Source organism: Pinus tabuliformis, chromosome Q (assembly GCF_031772625.1).
Source record: "Pinus tabuliformis cultivar Carrire ecotype Pingquan chromosome Q, CPIR1, whole genome shotgun sequence".
Taxonomy (NCBI): domain Eukaryota; kingdom Viridiplantae; phylum Streptophyta; class Pinopsida; order Pinales; family Pinaceae; genus Pinus; species Pinus tabuliformis.
In genome coordinates, this window is record NC_142296.1 from 286,098,246 (window position 1) to 286,118,115 (window position 19,870).

Sequence of the window (19,870 nt, forward strand, 5' to 3'; positions counted from 1 at the left end):
TGGTGGTTGTGTTAGTATTAGCATTGATGTTGGGATTGATGTCAACTAGATTGACATGAATTCATGTCACAACAAATGCATGTGGTAATGGCTCAAGAGGACTCTTATGGTATCTACAGGCTTTAGGTAGAGAATCAACACAGTAGCAGGCTTATTGGAAAATCCATAAAATAATGACTACTATGTTGGTCTAGATGGAATCTCCATGGTAGTTGATGGTTTTATGTAGATAATCATCATAGTAGTAGTCTTACTAGAGAAGCCATAAAATGATGACTATGGTGGATGGGAGTTCATCTTTCCATGCACAAGATGAAGAGTCAAGGAGAAATGAGTGGCAGAGAGTTTCCATCCATATCAAAGGTAGAAAATGGGCTCAAATCCTACATCATAAACAATCCATTGAAAAATTCTTTGGAAGAGTTTTCCAACAATATGTGGAAGTCGAAAAATGTACTCTTGGATCAAAAGATACAGTCTACCGAAGTGCAGGGACTTGAACCCTTAATGTCAAGCCAGGAATTAACTCCTCAAAGCAATTCATTGTATTTCATTTAGGTTGGTGTTTATTATATACATGAGGGAGAGACTGTTCATTTCATCTCCCGGTGACTATTCATTTTCTCCATTATTTATTTACATCAATTTTAGTTATTCACCCAATCTTGATGATTAGGTGTCAACATTCACCCTCTTAATCTGAAGGGATGTTCGTGAGTCTAAGCATCATTCTAAATCTTTCAATATTTTCTCTTCCAAGCGCTTTGGTGAATATGTCTGCAATTTGCTCATTCATGGAACAATGGCAGAGATGGATTGTTTTGACCTCAACATGATGTCGAATCAGATGATATTTAGTATTGATGTGCTTCGTTCGATCATGGAACTTTGGGTTCTTGGCCAACTTTGTTGCAGAGGTATTTTCAATCATGAGTGGAGTTGATTGTACTTGTTTTACCTGCAAATCTTCAAGAATTTTCCTGAGCCACACAATTTCTTTTGTTGCCTTAGCTGCTGCCACGTATTTTTCTTCTGTTGTGGAATCTACTGGAACTGATTGTTTACATGATCTCTAGGAGACAGCTCTTGATCCAAGACTCGTAGCATATCCTAAAGTAGATACCCTAGTTTCTTTGTCTCCATCGAAGTCTGAATCAGAGTATCCAATCAAGCTGAAGTCGTCCACCCATGTATACTTGATTCCAAAGTCTTGAGTTCCCTTCAAGTACCTTAGAACTCTTTTTGCAGCAGACCAATGTCCCTCACAAGGCTTTTGCATAAACCAGGAGAGGATTCCAACAACAAACAAAATATCTAGTTTGGTAGTAGTTAGGTAGTTGAGACTTCCTACAAGCTGTCTTTACTTTCTTGCATCCTCAAATTCTTTTCCTTCAATAGAAGTGAGCTTTAAGTTTTGTTCCATTGCAGTAGTAAGAGGATTGCATTTTGTCATGCCAAACTTGTTCAACAGATCTCCAATGTACTTCTTTTGAGAAAGAAATATGGACTTTGGATGTTGAGTTACTTCAATACCAAGATAGTAATGAACATAGCTCAAATCAGTCATTTCAAAACTTTTCCCCAATTCCTTCTTTATGGATGCAATGTAGCTTTCATTGTTCCCTGTCATCAAAAGGTCATCTACATATACCACAAGATATACAACTGTTTTGCCAACATTCTTGACATATAAAGTTGCATCATCAAGATCATAATGTTTGAAATTGAGTTTCAGAAGATGCTCAGTTAGTTTTTCATACCAAGCTCACGGTGCTTGTTTGAGGCCATACAAGCATTTCACAAGTTTTCATACTTTTTGTTCATGTCCTTTCATAGTAAATCCTTCAAGCTGGGACATAAAAACATTCTCTTTTAGATCTCCATTCAAGAAAGCAATTTTTACATCCATTTCATGGACTTTCCAATTGTTCTAAGCTGCTAGGACAAAGAGTGTCCAGATGGTAGCCCATTTTGCTGTGGGGGAAAAAGTCTCCTCATAATCGATCCCTTCCTTCTGTGCAAAACCTTTTGCCACAAGCCTGCCTTTGTGCTCGTCAAGTGAGCCAACAACTTTATACTTGTTCTTGTAGAGCCACTTGCAGCAAATTGGTTCGGTTCCTAATGGAGGATCAACCAACTTCCAAGTGCCATTCTTTGTGAGGGCATCATGCTCCTTTTGCATCACTTCTTTCCACTCATCATGAGAAGCAACTTCTTTGAAGGAAGTTGGTTCAAAATATGTAGACAAGTTCAGTTCATAATCATAAGAAACATCCATATCAATAGGTGAATTAGGGTCATCTACATCACCTCCATTTTGCCGGTTTGAATTTCTAGTTCCTGTCTTTCTAAACTCATCAGGATGAACACTTTCAAGTGTCTTTATCAGCCACTTTGGGGGACCTTTCTCAGATGGTCCAGGCTGCTTCGTTGATTGAGTCTCCCAATTCTATCAATCACATCACTTAAAGCATCATCCATTGTTGGTGTTTCATGTGGGGGAGAGAGTTCTTTAAAAGAAGATTCCACATGTTGATCTAGTATAGGAATCCCCCCTTCAAGATGTGGAATCTGATTGTAAAATTCTTGAAATGATTTTGCATTTGCGAATCTATCCAAGCGATCAAGTTTCCGCTCAACAACATTTTCAGTTTTGGATGATTCAAGAAAAATTAGATGTCTAGATACAGAAAACATTTTATTGACTTCATCATAGAGATGGTATGCTTTGGAGGTGTTTGAATACCCTAGGAAGATACACTTACGACTTCTTGCACCAAGTTTGTTTCTATGTACCTTTGGTATCAAGGCATAACAGGTGGAACCAAAGACCTTGAGATGCTTTACCAAAGGAACGTGCCCATAACAAATTTCATATGGAGTCTTGTTTCTAATAGCATTAGATGGACATATATTCTTTATATATGCAACACATAGAATAGCATCAGCCCAAAACATTATTTTTACATTTTTGAAGAAGAGCATGGAGCGTACCATATTTAAGATTGTCCTATTCATTCTTTCAGCTACACCATTCTGTTGGGGATTATAAGGTACAGTCTTTTGATGTTTGATCCCATGTTGGCAAAGATAGTTTTCAAATTCATTTGATGTGTATTCTTTTCCATTATCAATTCAAATAGACCCAATATGATATTGTGCATCATTTTCAATCCATTTATGAAAGTTCTTGAATGTCTGAAAAGCATCAGATTTGTTCTTCAATAAATAAACCCAACACATTCTGGTGTAGTCATCAATAAATGTCATCATATATTTATTTCCATTTGCAGACGAAACAGACATTGGACCACATAAATTTGAATGAATGAGTTCAAGTTTTCTATGTGCTCTTGAATGTGAATCATGAAAAGACTATTTTCTATGCTTTCCTAGAATGCAAGCATCACATTGCTTAAATTTCCTAGGAATTGTAGGCAAACCACCAACACTATTTTTCTTCAACAAGCGGAGGCTGTCATAGTTCAAATGTCCAAATCTAGAATGCCATAATAAACTTGATGGAAGTGTACCTTCTTCATAATGAGAATTGTATGAGAAATGTTGTGCACGAGCAGAGTTACCTTACAGCTTGAGAAGCCTTTCTTCTTCTATTCCTCTCATGACAAGTGAGTGGTCAAATGCTTTTCTCAGCTCAAGCTTTACATTAAACATATGAATGAAGTGACCTTGCTGGCAGATGTGGACCAAGGACATGAAGTTTCTCTTAAGCTGTTGGAGATATAGAACATGATGCAGAAGAAAGTCTGGAAGACCAGGCAATTTAAGCCTAATTGTGCCAAGCCCTGATGGCTTGATTTTTTATTGGTCTACAAAGTATACTACTCCGTCAACATTTTCAGTAAATTCTTCAAAAAATTCTTTTCTACGAGTCATGTGGCACGTTGCTCCTGAATCAAGAAACCAATCATTTTTCCAAGAAGCAAGTGAAGCATTAAATAAATATTCATTTACTCCAATATTACATTGTGCCACAACATAGTGAGCAGATTCAGGTGCTTTACCTTTGTTTGTATCATTAGTTTTACCTTTGGGTTGATTTATTTGATGCTCAATTTTGTCCCCAGGTAACTTGCATGGAGAGGCATCATGTGATACATTTCTTTTGCAGCATATGCAGTGAAAATCTACCTTTTCTCCTTGAGAGTGTCTGCCCCCCCTGCCTCTAAAATATCTTCCTCTTCCTCTTCGACCACCTCTTCCTCTGAAAGAATATTGAGCAGGATTCTTTTCTTTATGAGCAAGGCACATAGTCTCTTTAGAAGATTCAGGGGTTGTCTTCTTTCCAAAAGCTTTCTCTCTTTCAGCAATTTTTTCCACAAGAGAGTCAAAGGTAATATCTTTAAGATTTCCATTTGCTTGTAATGACTCAAGATAATTATAGTAAGTAGGATAAAGTGCCTAGATAAAAGCGATAAGAGGAATATCCAAATCAATCTTAGTGGCTTGGATATCATGCATTATAGACTTTAATTCAGATGCAAGAGCAAAAGGATAATTATTTTTCAATGCAAGAGTGAAGAGTTTAATCATGAGTTGAACAACTTCAAGTGCAGAATGTGAGTCATAGAGTTCTTTCAGATTTTGTAAGGCTTCGAAAGTAGTTGAAAATGGCGTAATATGGTGACTCACCTCTTCACTTACAAATGTTGCAATTAATGCATAGGCTTTGTTGTTCTTATTTTCCCAAATGGTGAGCTCTTTGTCTGAGGTAGGTTGTTCTGGATGTTTGTCTCTATCTCCAATACACACTTCTTTCCACTAATCATTGAAAATGAGGGTGTGTTTTATCATTTGGGACCACTCTGGATAGTTCTCTTTGCCAGTGAGAACTATTCCCACAATGGTTATGATTGAATGCATACTGTAACAAAAACTTCTGCTGCAAAAGTTTACTCTTAATTGGAAAAAATATAATTCTGATATGACTGGACAACAAATTCAAATGTCAATATGCAAGATAAAAAACTATACAACGCATTTAACTGGACAATGCTCCACTAGAAAACACATTCAATTGAGGTATATATAGCGCTTAACATTAGGCAGCACATCGAAAAATAGAATGGAAGGCCTTTGAATAAAATACCATGGATCATAGCAGTAAAATAGTGTCCCAATAAAATACCGTGGATCAAGGAAAGAGCTCAGTAATAAAATACCAATACGAAGATATTCAACACATTTAATGTAATACAGAGAAGCATATGCGTATGGTGAGCGTAAATGTATGGGCAGCGCAAATATAAGAACTGTCCGAGCAGCGTAAATATAAGCCAAGATAAACAACACATTCAATGTAATAAGCCAAGCAAAGCCCTTGGGGGTCTCGCATGATAGTGATGAGTCTTCCGAAAGTGCTAAGATTTCTTAGCCACGAGCTGTGGAAGGGAAGCAAATGGATAAGGATGAAGAAAAAAAATTTGGGCATTCAGACTCTGAAAACAAATCGGAGTGGAGCGAAGAATCAATGGAGGAACTAGATAGCTCGCTTGGGAGAGCGTATATCACATAGGAGAGCATATATCACACAACCTCGTTCCTTGTTACTACGTGGAGGCACCAGATAGTTCGTTCCGACACCATTAAAATTTTTGACCCTTATCGCAACGTTCCAAGCCAAGGTATGGAGCATCACCATCAATGTAATACCACAACATTCAATGAATTGCTGAGAGATATTTGAGCAATCCTTCGAATCGCAACAAGAATTTGATGGCAATCAAAAGGGTTTTCGTATCAATCCCATTCACTATATCGAAACCCGTAGCCTCCGCAATTCCTGCCCTGAGGGACATGTCAACTATTAGGAGAGAAGATGGTAGAGAGCCCAAAGAGCATAGAAAGGACAATTATGCACAACCTAGAGAGCACAGAGGGCACAAATAATGTCAGAGATTTGCAACAACAACTGTGGAGGGGCAGTAGATAGACTCCACAGGGGGCAGTGGATAGATTGCAAGAAAATGGCCGAAGGGAGTTACAAGACTAGAAGGAGATGCCAAAAAAGGAGCTGGCTCTGATACCATGTCATGCTAGGCAGTAACTCCTCAAAGCAATTAATTATATTTCATTTAGGTTGGTGTTTATTATATACATGAGGGAGAGATTGTTCATTTCATCTCGCAGTGACTATTCATATTCTCCATTATATATTTGCATCAATTTTAGTTATTCACCCAATCCTGATGAATAGGTGTCAATAGTTAAGAAGGATGAAATATCAAATCAGGTAGCATATCGGATATTGAGATATCTGAGCAGGTGACATATTAGAAATCGAGATATCAGAGAGGCTCACATATCAGATATCGAGATATCTAAGCAGATCAACACATCGAAACTTCGGAGCATCGGACCAGGTTGCAATATTGAAGGTCAGAGAGGACGACACATCAAAACATTAGAGTTTATCAAAATATTAGAGGTTGGAGCCTATCAAAATATTGAAACTTCCTAACATACGTATTTTAAGAAGTTACGATATTCAATGCTGCTGATCTTGTTAAAAATCCAAGGGATGATTAGCAATGTTAACAAAGGATTGTGTTGTGAAACCAAAGTTTAATCGAGATTATTTCTCTCTCCTTTGGTAGGACACATGGTGGCATGAGATTGGCTCCAAGAAGCTGTAGTGGAAAATGACATAAACATGATGTGGCAGTACAACAGGACATGTGGCAAGTAGATTCAATATTATTGGGTGGGCTAGTGGGCCAAATCCAGGTGACGAGTGTGACAACTAAGCAGTCTCCACATTGAGTAATGAGGACATCATGACGTCTTCTCAGATATTAGCATATCAAAGGATGAGGACCTCGTAACTCATGTGCAAATGGTTTTTATAAAATTTACGATGGAAGGTGCTTCTAATGTTATGTTGGAACTTGGCTTTGAGAGTTCAGAGAACCAAGGACACAAAAAAGTTAACAAAAGAAGATTGGCCCTAAGTAGGAGCCTGAAAGCCTTAACACCTAAGCACTAAGCCATCATTCACGTGTCTAGTCATATGAGAAGGAAAATGCTCTAGGAGCTAAGCGCCAAGCAAGGTAAGGATATCATGAATGAGAAATATCATAACATTTCAATTGAGAAAGTTATGATACTAAGGGGCTTTGGTATAATGTTAAGCCCTTGATCACAACTCTCTATCCTATGAGAAAAAGGATACTAAAGGAGCTAAAGGCAAAGGGAGCCAAGGATATCGAGGAGTGCAATATCTGAACATTCTGCCTTCGTAAGTTACGATATGGCATGTTCCTATGAAGCAGTACAATTAATTTATAAGGACGTATGGGTCGATAACTATAGAATTGAATGCAAGATCAATGGAGTTGATTGTTGGAATAAACTAAACCTACAGAAGACTCTGAAACAAGGAATCGAAGAAATAATTTTATAGAGACAATCATGTGGAATGAAGGAAGAAATTAGTTGCTTTGTGTGCATGAATGGGAGAAATACATGAAGTCAGAGTAGCCATCCCTAAGGATTTTCAAGATTTGTTGATCAATAACTAAGAATGGTACTCTTGGAGGAGTGTGCAAGTAATCTAAGAATTAATTTCTCAGCATGGAGATTTATGCAGTTCTTCATTGAAAATCTCCATGGTCCATCTCTAATTTAATACTATGACAACAAACTATGAGGAGAGGCGACAATGGAAAGGGGAACCATGTGGAAGTACGTTTGGATTGTTAGAGTACACACAACCGAGATAGCCTTGCATAGAGTGCCACTGTGAAACAAAACCGTCGTTTTCAATTGAGGGATTAGAAGCGTTGACCATATTTCTGAAGAGTTAAGGCTTTAGAGCTAAGCATAGAGACAAAGATATTTAAACACCGAGAGAACAAAGAGTGATTACACAGTAAGTGCATACACATATGCTGTGAGGAGCATAGTGTGGGAGGTTCTAGAGATTAGGCAGCTTAGTGATTGCTATAAAAGGAATAGTATGAGCTATACATAGTGTCTTGCAACAGAAATCTCATGAGAGAGGAGGCAAAGTGCTGAGGAGATATTGTTGTGAGAAGCAAGTAAATAACAACTACATGAGACCAAAGGGAGTCATTAGAAGATGGTTTGTTGGTGAGTGTTTCCAAGACCAAGAATTGTGCATGAATTCCACAATCATTTTGGTTTTGAAGAAATGAATTTCATATTGATTTATAATTTGAACATACTTGTTTAAAGGTAACCTTTTCCCCTATCACATCCTTCTCAATACAATACTAAGTATATGATTCGAGTTGACTCAACTCTCGGATTTAACCAAGATATCTTTCTTTTGTGATGTGATTAGAATTGCATTTAAAAGAGCATAAAGGAACATTTATGTATGTTGTAAAGAAGAAGGAACATGACAAGAATAAGCAACATAAAACACAAGACGTTGATAACGGAGTTCATCCAAGAGGGACTACATCTCCGAGCCCCGATGTCAAGATGGTGTAGGCCGCTGCATTAAGTGCTGGAAAGAGTGATGATGTAAATGCATGTGCTTTCTCTATCATACAAGGAATATTCCCTCACATGAGAGTGGCTCCAAGAGATGTTCTACTATAGGAACTATCATTCAAAAAAGGACTCCTATCAGTGTGTCATAATTTCACATATGTTAATAATGAGCATACTGTCAACATGGCATCAAAGGGATCTAAAGCCAAACATTCATGGTGACACATGAGTATCCCATCCACATGGCAACAAAGGGATCTAAATCAAAACATGACAATAAGTACATCTCACATCAAGAATAAAACAAGATCCCACATCAAACATCAAATAAGGATCTATACAACACAATGCATCTCAAGCAAAGAGACAAATAAGTACATGATCGCACTAAATATACCTCACATCAAGGAGTTATCTACAGAAGAGGATGATAAACTACTAGATCTGGCTGTACCATCAATCTCATGGCATCGAATCTCGTGGAAATGACTACTCGCACATTGAACATTGACACCTACACTCCACTTTGAAATGTGGCTAAAAAATGGAATGATCAAATGGGAAATCTGATTGCACCATCAGATTTGTGGCATCAAATAGTGTAAAATCGACTGTCAAATTTCTGAATTCTGACAAAGTGAAAATCTGGTGCTACAAGGATGTTTTAGATTCCCCCTAGATTCCTCAAATATTCCCTCCTCTCCTCTGAAGATATGTTGCTTAGATAAAAATTATGTCTACACCATTAGGTTTGTGTCACTGAGAAGTGTAGGATAGACATAAAGTTTGTCCAATTTGGACACTGGAAAAATTTTACCCTCTTGAAAATTGGGCTCAATCATGGTTACACCTGCCTCTACTCCATGCTCATGGTTCCACCTGCAATTCATTAAAAAAAAATTGCCTCGAAAAATGTGCTCCATCTTGGCCTATGCGCACTAAGGAAATGAGGGTTTAAATATTATATTGTTGGTGGACTTTCCAGCGGAAGTCATTGGCATGTTGGTTAGGTGAATATATTAGGCGCACAGAGGTTGGGGGATCAAATCCTAACCCCTTCAAACTTATATCCATTGTTTGTTATGGGTGGCAGGTCCACCAATCTCGTGGCCCACTCCCCCCATTTCTGTCGCGTTATGTGGTGAGGTGTTGGTGTAATAACAGTTGAAGTGAGGTGTGATACAATATTGTGCTGTATTAAATGGTGGAGTTTGGTGTGACACATGGGGTCGCTCGACGGGGGCTAGCCCATGTGGGTTCGGGCGGGTTCAATCCCCGTCGGCTCCACATTTAATACAATGAGTTTGAATATAGTGGTTGGGTGGTTGGGGTGTGGTCCAGGTCCACCGGAGGTGGCCCACCCACCCCATACATAATATATAATATGGTTTTGTGTTGTTGGTTGGGGCCGGAGGGGGTCATTTCCCATCGTCCTATTTAATACAAAATTTGTTATGTGGGTTGGAGGTTGGGCCAATGGGCATCACGACCCGTCAACCTTTTTTTAATTAAAAATTGATATATATGTTTTCGGATCCGACGGAGGTGGCTGGGGTCATGGACCACCACCTAAATTAATATTTTTATTTTTATTTGTGTTAAACATAGTGAAGTTTTCAATTTTGTGTAATATAAGGCTTATTAGAAAAATCCCACAAATTCACCCTCTCCTTGGGAGCTAGATTCCCTATCCAGGACTCGATCAATTCGTAGGACACTTAAATTTGGGCCACAACCCAACTTTGACCAAAACTTTGATTTTCTTTTTCTTCCTCATATGAGCTTGGATTTGAGAGTTGTTCACACGGTTGGAATCAAGGTGACGAGCTCTTCAATCTGGTGTTAGTTTGGGAGCAATCTAACTACTTTGAATTTTGATCCTTTTAGTCCCCTATGACTTCTGCCTGTATCTAGAGCGACCTGGATCAATCCTTCTCACTGTGGAGCTTTTCGTACTCTAAAAGCATGAAAAATAATCTGCAACTTCTTTGTACCCTGTTTGCACTTACAAGTATCTGACATGTCACCCTTCCTTCTCCTTCACCTTTCTCCTTCGAAACCATAAGCGATGAGCCAACACCCGCACCTCTGCAAACATGTAGGACAATTCTGCAAATTACATGCTTAATTTACATGACAAACTAATGACCCAAGCATCCCATACTTGTCATGATTTTATAACGCATACTCGGTGGTCAAGTTTACATCGAAATGGAAACAATACCCCCGCTATGAAAACAAGGCCAAAATATCATTGTTGCTCCAACAAGTGATGGAAAACACAACATCATTGCAACACATGATTTAAAAAAATAATGCCTAACACTATTGTTTCTTTGAAAAGTGATGGAAAGACAAACATCGCTTTCAGAGTTTAAAATGCAACACAAAACAAGACCAGACATCATTGTTTCTTAACAAGTGATGGAAAACACATAATCACTTTTACATTTTAAAATGAAACAAATGATTTACAAAATCATGACCATGACAAGCTAACATATATTTATAAACCATTTTTCACTTATCACTGTGAATATGTCATCCCCCTGTGGTGTCTTTTCTTGTCGAACATTTTTTTCAACTAGTTCATGCATTATTGTTTTGTCTTTAAAGCGTTGCTCTTGATGGAGCCTCCAACAAGTGGCTCCTTGATGGCCACTTTTGTTGCAATTACTATAATAAGTCTTTTTCCTCCAAATCTTTACCTTCTTATCTTCCTGTTGTTGAGAGGGTCTTTCACGCCTTCTCCTTTTGTGTGTTGCAATTCTTTTCCAACACTAAACAAATGTATGGTTATGTAAACCACAAAAATTACATGTTTTTCGATGCAATGATTTATGTCCATCATTAACAACATGATTGTAATCGAAAAGAACATTCGAATATCGAGACTTTTTATACGTTTCCTTGTTGCCCCTGGTGTCATTATGACGATGAGAGCTTGCCTCAGCTCTTTCCTTGCAATGGGCACTACTATGGGATGATGGTGATGTGTTCCCATCATTCTCTTTCCTCGACGATTTCGACGATGTCTCGGAAGAATCTGACACCTTCGAGCATTCTCCTTTGGTGTATCCCAAGCCTACATATTGAGGTCTCTCCACAACCTCCAATGGTTGAGTTATGTCTTGGTTATTAACACCAACTTCTTCTTCCTCCTTGTACCTCATCCTGGTAAAGAGCCTCATGTATGTCCCTGTAATTGGTATCTCTACATCTCCAACATAAATAAAACTATGTGAAGATGAAACTGAAGGGAAATCAACATGTTTTACCTTCCCTGTTGAATTGGAAAGAACCGATGAGGGCTACTCATCATCTATTGTTAGTGGTTCGCTATCTGTCTTAGTGAATTCCCCAACTTCTTTCCTGATATACCCAAGTCTTGCTTGACGGAATAATTCTTCTACTTTGATGGGTTTGACAATGTCGTGGCCATTAATGCCCAAGCCTTTTACTTCATACTCCATTCTCTTCAACAGTTTGGAGCTAATTCTTGAAGTATGATTTTCAAAAACAACGAAATCATTATCATGAAACATACATGAATTCAGAGAATTTATTTTTACCTCACATGGGTCACGCTTTAGCTTTTCCATGTCCTCGTCCTTAGCTTGCAACTGTCGTAGAGAACTATGTTTCTCCTCTTTCTCTTCTTGTAGGCACATCTTCAATTCAACATTTTCTGCTTGAAGACTCTGGTTACTTTTCTTTAGTTCTTCGAGGGTCTCTTTTGTGGCTCGCAACTGAAGATGCAATCGTTGCTTTTCCTCTGTCTCTTTTTGTAGAGCTTCATACATTATTTCCACCTTTTGAGAAATTATGAACATGGTCTTGTACATCGCTTTGTCATCCTCCATCGTTGCATGTTCCATTGTTCACGCTCACAATTCACATCTAGCAAAGACCGCTCTAATACCAAACTTGATCCGAGTTGACTCAAATCTTGGATTTAACCAAGATCTTTTACTTCCGTGATGTGATTAGAATTGAATTTAAAAGAGCATAAAGGAACATATATGCATGTTGTAAAGTAGAAGGAACATGACAAGAATCAGCAACATAAAACACAAGACATTGATAACATAGTTCGTCCAAGAGGGAATATGTCTCCGGGCCCTAGTGTCAAAGTGTAGGTCACTGCATTGAGTGTTGGAAACAATGATGATGTATTTGCATGTGTTTTATTTATCATACAAGGAATATGCCCTCATCCAGGAGTGGCTCCAAGAGATGTTCCACTGCAGGAACTCTCATTCAAAAAAGGACTCCTATCAGCAAGTAATAATTTCACGTATGTTAATAATGAGCATCCAACCAGCATGACATCAAAGGGATCTCAATCCAAACATACATGGCAACACATGAGTATCTTGTCTACATGGTGACAAAGGGATGTCAATCAAAACATGACAATAAGTACATCTAACATTAAGAACAAAACAATATCCCATGTCAAACATCAAACAGGGATCTATATAGCACAACATCTCAAGCAAAGATACAAAGAAGTAAATGATCACACTACATATACCTCACATCAATACGCTATCTGAAGAAGAGGATGATAAACTACTGGATCTGGGTGTACCATCAATCTCGTGGCGTAGAATCCCATGGAAATGATTGCTCGCACATTGAATGCTGACACCTGCACTCCACTTTGAAAAGTGGCTAACAAATGGAATGATCAAACAAAAAATCTGATTGCACCATCGGATTTGTGGCATCGAATAGCATAAAATCGACGGTCAAATTTCTAAATTATCACAAAGTGAGAATCTGGGGCTATAGGAATCTTTTATATTCCCCCTAGATTCCTCAAAGATTCCCTCCTCTAGGTCATCTGATGATCTCCTCAGATCAAAATTTTGTCTGCGCCATCAAGTTCGAGTCACTGAGAAGTGTAGGATGGACAAATTTTTTCCAATTTGGACATTGCCAAAACTTTGCCCTCCAAAAAATTGGGCTCAATCATGGTTCCACTTGCGTCTACTCGATGCTCGGTTACACGTGCAATTAATTAAAAAAAAAATTACCTGAAAAACACGCTCCATCTTAACCTCTGTGTACTGAGGAAATGAGGGTTTAAATAACATTTCGTTAGCAAACTTTACAACATAAGTCATTGGCATGTTGATTAGGTGGATATATTAGGCGCGCAGAGATCATGGGATCAAATCCCAACCCCTCCAAATTTATATGCATTTTTTGTTATGGGTGGCGATTTCGCCGATATGGTGGCCCACTTCCCCCATTTTCTCCACATTATGTGGTGAGGTATCAGTGTAATAACCGTTGAAGTGAGGTGTGATATAGTGTTTTGATGTATTAAATGGCATAGTTTGGTGTGACACATGGGGCCACCCAGTGGGGGCTGGCCCAGGTGGGTCGGGCACGTTCAATCCCCATCGGATTAACATTTAATGCAACGAGTTGGCGTATGGTGGTTGGGTGGTTGGGTTATGGGCCAGGTTCACTAGAGGTGGCCCACCCACCCTATACATAATATATAATATGCTTTTGTGTTGTAGGTTGGGGCTAGCAGGGGTCATGGCCCATTGACCTATTTAATACAAAACCTTTTATGTGGGTTGGAGGTTGGGCCGGCTCGGGTCATAGCCCATAGCTCTTTTTAAATTAAAAATTCATATGTTTTGGGATCAGACGGAGGTGGTAGGGCTCATGGCCCGCCACATAAATTAATATTTATTTTTATTTTTGTTAAACATGGTGAAATTTTTTATTTTGTCTAATATAAGGGTTATTAGACAAATTAAGTATCCCATAGGTTCGCTAGCTCGTCAGGAGCTAGATTCCCTGTTTGGGACTCGTTAAATTTTTAGAACACTTAAATCTGGCCCATAACCCAATTTTGACCAAAACGTTTACTAGATTTTCCTCCCTTATATGAACTCAGATTTGAATATCGTTTGCACCGTTGGAATCAGGGCAACGAGCACTTTGATCTAGTGGTAGTTTGCGAGCAATCTGACCACTTTGCATTTTGACCCTTTTTGAGTCCTCTGGGACTTCTTCTTGTGTCTCGAGCCACTTGGATCAATATATATATAACCATACAAATCATGTACCATGACTTCCACAATCATTTATAATTTGAGCATCCTTGTTTGCTAATAAATAGCCATCCTGCCAATCCTGCTAAGCACAAGATAAAGCATATACTATCATACAAATCTTGTATCATTCATAAATCATAATAACCATACATTTTAAATAACCATGATCATCCATGGATCTATATATCTCAATCCTATATCACCATCCATGCCATACATCTATGTCCAAACTAGGATACCAAAAGATAAAAAATCGATAATATACACTTAACCAAAATTAGTCTTTATCATAAGCATGTAGCATCTGTGTGACCTAAACTAGGTCCATAGCATACAAGCATATACATAAGTCTGACATGCATAACATTTATATCACTACATGAAAATCACCCTCTCCAGGTGTCATCAAAGCTATCTCTCCAAGAAGGGACACTACATAATATTATATAAGGTTCCTATTAAAAATTTGAGTAATACTATTTAATGAGAAGAATGTTATGTACATATTAGTATTATCAACAAATTTTATTATAATTTGATATAGTAAATATGAAATTGTGTCTATTGAGTTGCTATTCTAGTAGAAGGATGGCACAATTTTAAAGTCTCCATAAAATCTATTTAATTCTATAATTATACTAGTGTGTCTCTTACCATAACAATTCTAATTTCATGTACTACTATTAATTTAGTTTGTGTTGAGTGCCATAACTTATTATATTAGGAGGTTAATAACATTTTATAATCAACAATAGAAACTATTATATAAGACTCATATTATGTTTTAATTTATTCTTTTAACAATCAAAACAAATATGAAATAGCAATTATAGCAACATTAAATTTAAGAAAAACTTTATTACAAGGAATTCCTCAATATCAATTATTTTGTAAATTGGCCTATATGCATATTAAATATGGATCTACAAAGTCCCAAGAGGGAACAAGTTTGGATTTAAGATGGATCTAGGCTAGTACTCTTACATTCCATAATGGATTTCCTCAAGCCTTTATATACGTTTCATCATAACAAATACCAAAAGAAGATACTATGGACTATTAAATACCACGGGCCCATAAAATGCCATCGATAAACTCATAAAACAACTAACTCTATCATGTCCCGCATTTATAGAAGGAATTTTTTTTTTTTTTTTAATTTGTCTTAGTCACTACATCTTTTAATTACTAAAAAGATAATACAAAAAAGATAATACCTGAAGATTTAATGTAACCATCCTTTCATGATGTTTCCTTCTACCATTTTATCCCTTCTATCTGTGATGTTTATGATATCTACATGGATAACCAATCTAGGATAATGTTTACCTAACCCCCATATGTATTGTTCCTAGATAGTTTACCTTAAGTTTTTGTATCTTTTCGTGAACCATTATCACTTTGGATGCACACCTCATCTGTGGCTCAACTCTTGATGCATAGCTTACATATGTCAATGTGTGAAGAGTTATCATATCATAGGAAACATTATTACTCTAAAGTGTTATTATCTTGTTATGTGTTCATGCATCAAATTTATTCTCGTCAATTTACACTACTATAGTACACCTTGGGAGAAACATACTTACTCTTCTCCCACCACGCCATCAATCATGACGCGCATATCACATGGAAGAGGGTGTTTGTCAGAATTTGGGTTTTGGGGATGGTTCATATCGATCGAGGTGATCTAACGGTTGCTAGTCATTCCTCCAATCCTAAACCCTAACTCAATTATTTCTAGTCATTTGTGTGACAAAAATGAATTATGTTTTTAAATAATGAATCCATACAGGTGAGGATAGTTTTAGGTAGAGGAGAAATGACCGTTATGGAGTTTTATGAATTATGTTGTCCATGTTTCACTGAGAGGGTTAGACCCATGTTCATCACCCAAACAAACCACTTAAACATAGAGTAGATCTGTCATTTATCTTTCATAATGGCCTACATATGGAATTGCATAGTGCTCTGAAGTCAAATTCCTAAGGATAGATATAATTTTTGATGGTTTTTATTTTGCACCATTGTGTGCACAACTCCATGCTAATTTATTTGTAAGCTCCAAAATTTGGTTGGTTTAGCTTAGTTCCCTATGGTTTTTATGCTTCTAGTTAGTGTTTCATGCAGTCATTCACATGTTTAATATCGTCTACTGCAATAATAGATTGACCCCATATTTTTTTGTTGAAGAAGGTTAATATTCCTCATCGGTTCTTGGGTAATTAGTTTTCGTTAGATGCATAGGCGTAAGTCCCAACCCTTTCGTAATCTCTTTTTCTTCCCAGTTACCAATTTTGATTTTACAATGATCCCGAGGTAAATTTTGATTGGTGATTTATGCTAAGAGGCTGAAACTTTAATCCATCTCGTGCCCAGGGTTCGAGCTTGTGCTTCTTCCAGAATTTATTGATGGAGCTATGGCTATGCACATCCAGTAATTTTTTTTTCTTTTCACTAGAATGTTGCACGCATAAACGAAGGTTTACAATTTGGTTTCTTTTCATTATTGATGCTTTGACTGCAGGGGATGGTTCACCTAGAAGTTTGATTCAACTACTAGTTCAGTATGTGCATGTGCCGTACACACAAATATTATTCTGGTGCCCATTTTCTTCACGCATACACAATTTCTTCCTATTCTACCTCTTTACTACACTTAGTCATGTTTACTTGTAAGGTAAAGGTTTAGATGAAACATATTTTAATTCTTATATGAATCAGAAGTTTTGTCTCGGTCATAGTGGAGCTACTAGCACCATCCTTGCTGAAGGTAATTGTTTTTCTTGTTATGTTTAAAATTCATAAGTGAACTTGTCATTCAATCTATCTATCTAACAAGGTGGTTTGGTTTTTTCATATATATTATAACAGTTATAGGTATGGAGTTTGAGGCTCTCTACAATCTCACATACTCAGTTGCAACTTGCAACTACTACCATCTAGAAACTAATGCTCTCGAACAATCCTAGTTCAATCCTTGGCAAAGTACCAAGTAAGTTTATTTATGTCATTCTGTGATGGATTTTTGGGACAACATTTGATGGGAAAGTGTTCATTTGTAATTGTATACATATACTTTCTTCCTTTTTACTGTATATTCTATTTACTACGAGCCAGTAACTGCCTTTGAAATCTTTAGGAGGGTGTAATACCTGGTTCTATTGTTTATCCTTATTGTTAATGGAATTATCTAGTACATTTACACATTATTCGAAAGGTAATGATTGCAAGTTTCCCATGGTATAAAGAAGTGTCTTCTTCTTTGACTTTAATATTTAATAATATATTATGCATATTTCTTGGTTACTGCATATCTATTTCAATTCTTCTATGGACACCAATATGGATTTATGGAAAGTAAACATTTATTTAATGGGAAGATATTTATTTATTTTGTATTTGTGTAGAGCATGGAGTGCTCTGCACCATATTAGTTTCTGAAATTAATAAAAATCCGAGTGATTCTTATTCTAGTTGTTTGATTGAATTATAGTCTTTATTCTACTGACAATAAAAACCATCAGACTACCATTATTTAGGATTGCTTTTGTTCGTTACTATCCTTTTATGTTTATAAACTTCTTCAAAGTACACTTTGTTTATGTAATGCAATAGAATAATTTTACCAGTGCTAATTCATTATTTGGGCGCATATGGAATGCATCCCTTGTATTTTAATACCAGTTATTCACTTCTTGTACTTTATGTTTGTAGGAAAAGTGTGTTTGTCTATATTCGCTTCAACCCTACAATGTAATTCTTCTTTCACTCGAACAGGGTTATAAAATTGTAACCTGTAGATATTATAATGTCAATAAGGTGTAGAGGTTATTCCACACCTCTGTTTTACTGGTATGTATAGAAAACTAACTGTATTTTTACTTATAGCTAAAAGATAATTCTCTAATTTTTGTTCTTTGCTGACTGTGACTTCATATTTGTTTCTGAATACCAAAAAATCAAACTAAGCCACAACACATATACAATTATATTTGTTCACATCAAAATATCAGCTCACCTTTAAAATGAAATACAATTACCCTTCTCAGTAGATGTCGAATCTTTCTAGTTGAAACTGGATTATAAAGGCTTTTCCCCGACCTTTGAGTGGCTACTTACAATAGACGGAAACAACTACTTACAGTAGGCAAAAACAACTTTCCTACACTAATCCAGATTAATTTATCCTTGCTCATTAGTTGATCAAAAGCCTTATTTCCAACATATACAATTAAATTATAATACAAATATAACATGGTTATATACACCCTATAACTCTTTTATCAAAATCTAAACAATTTAACAGTTCTAAAAAAACAGAAACCACTCCTACATGCCTACTCTTAGACATAGATACATTTAAATTTTACATCATTTTCTAAATAATCTAGGAAATCTATTACTCAATAATTGTAATCAGTAATTGTTGTTCACACCAATATAACCTTCACAAATCTTCATAATTTCAAGATAATATTAAGTAGCATAGTCACAATTCCAAGTGACATGAATCATTAACAAGCAGATCTTAAGTTGAGAAATGACATGTAGAAATCTCTAAATGACCATAAATCATAACTCTAATAGCATTACCAACTTGAACACCCTGGGATGAAACATTCACTACCTAACCATGAAACCATAGGTTCTCCACTGAGTTGAGATCTACTTCCCTCTATAATCAACAAACTCTTGTGATTATAGTCAAGGAATTTTTATTCCTTACCTCCCTAGCATACTTTCCTTAATGACACTGAATTTCTAGGGTCTGCTAGCCTCATAGCCTAGGATTTTCCTATTTTCAAAAAGTATGTTTTTTTGTTAAGGCCTGCTTTTTGCCCCAAGGTTGCTTCCCCATAATGAGTGATTTAAAATATTTTTCTTTCCCAATCTAATCAAATCACATTAATCCACTCCTAGGAATTTTTAGGAGTAAATAAGGGAATTTTATCCTTTCCCAATTCTTGGGTAAGGATCTCATTAACTCAGGTTCATTCCCAGAATCCCAAGTAATCATCGAATTTATTTTATTATTCAATTTAATTCAATACATTTCCATGCAACAGTTAGATTTATTTTTTCTATGGCCTCCTATCCATCATACTACAAATAGTTAATTATAAATAAAGAATATTTAGATACCATAGAGAGGTATTATATCTTCCCCCTCTACAAAAATTATACAATCATCAGTGTTTATTTCATAGGTATTTTTTGCCGAAACAGTGTTGGAATTTTTTTCTACATTTCATCTTCTTGCTCCCAAGTAGCTTACACGGCACTATAGTGCTTCCATTGGAATT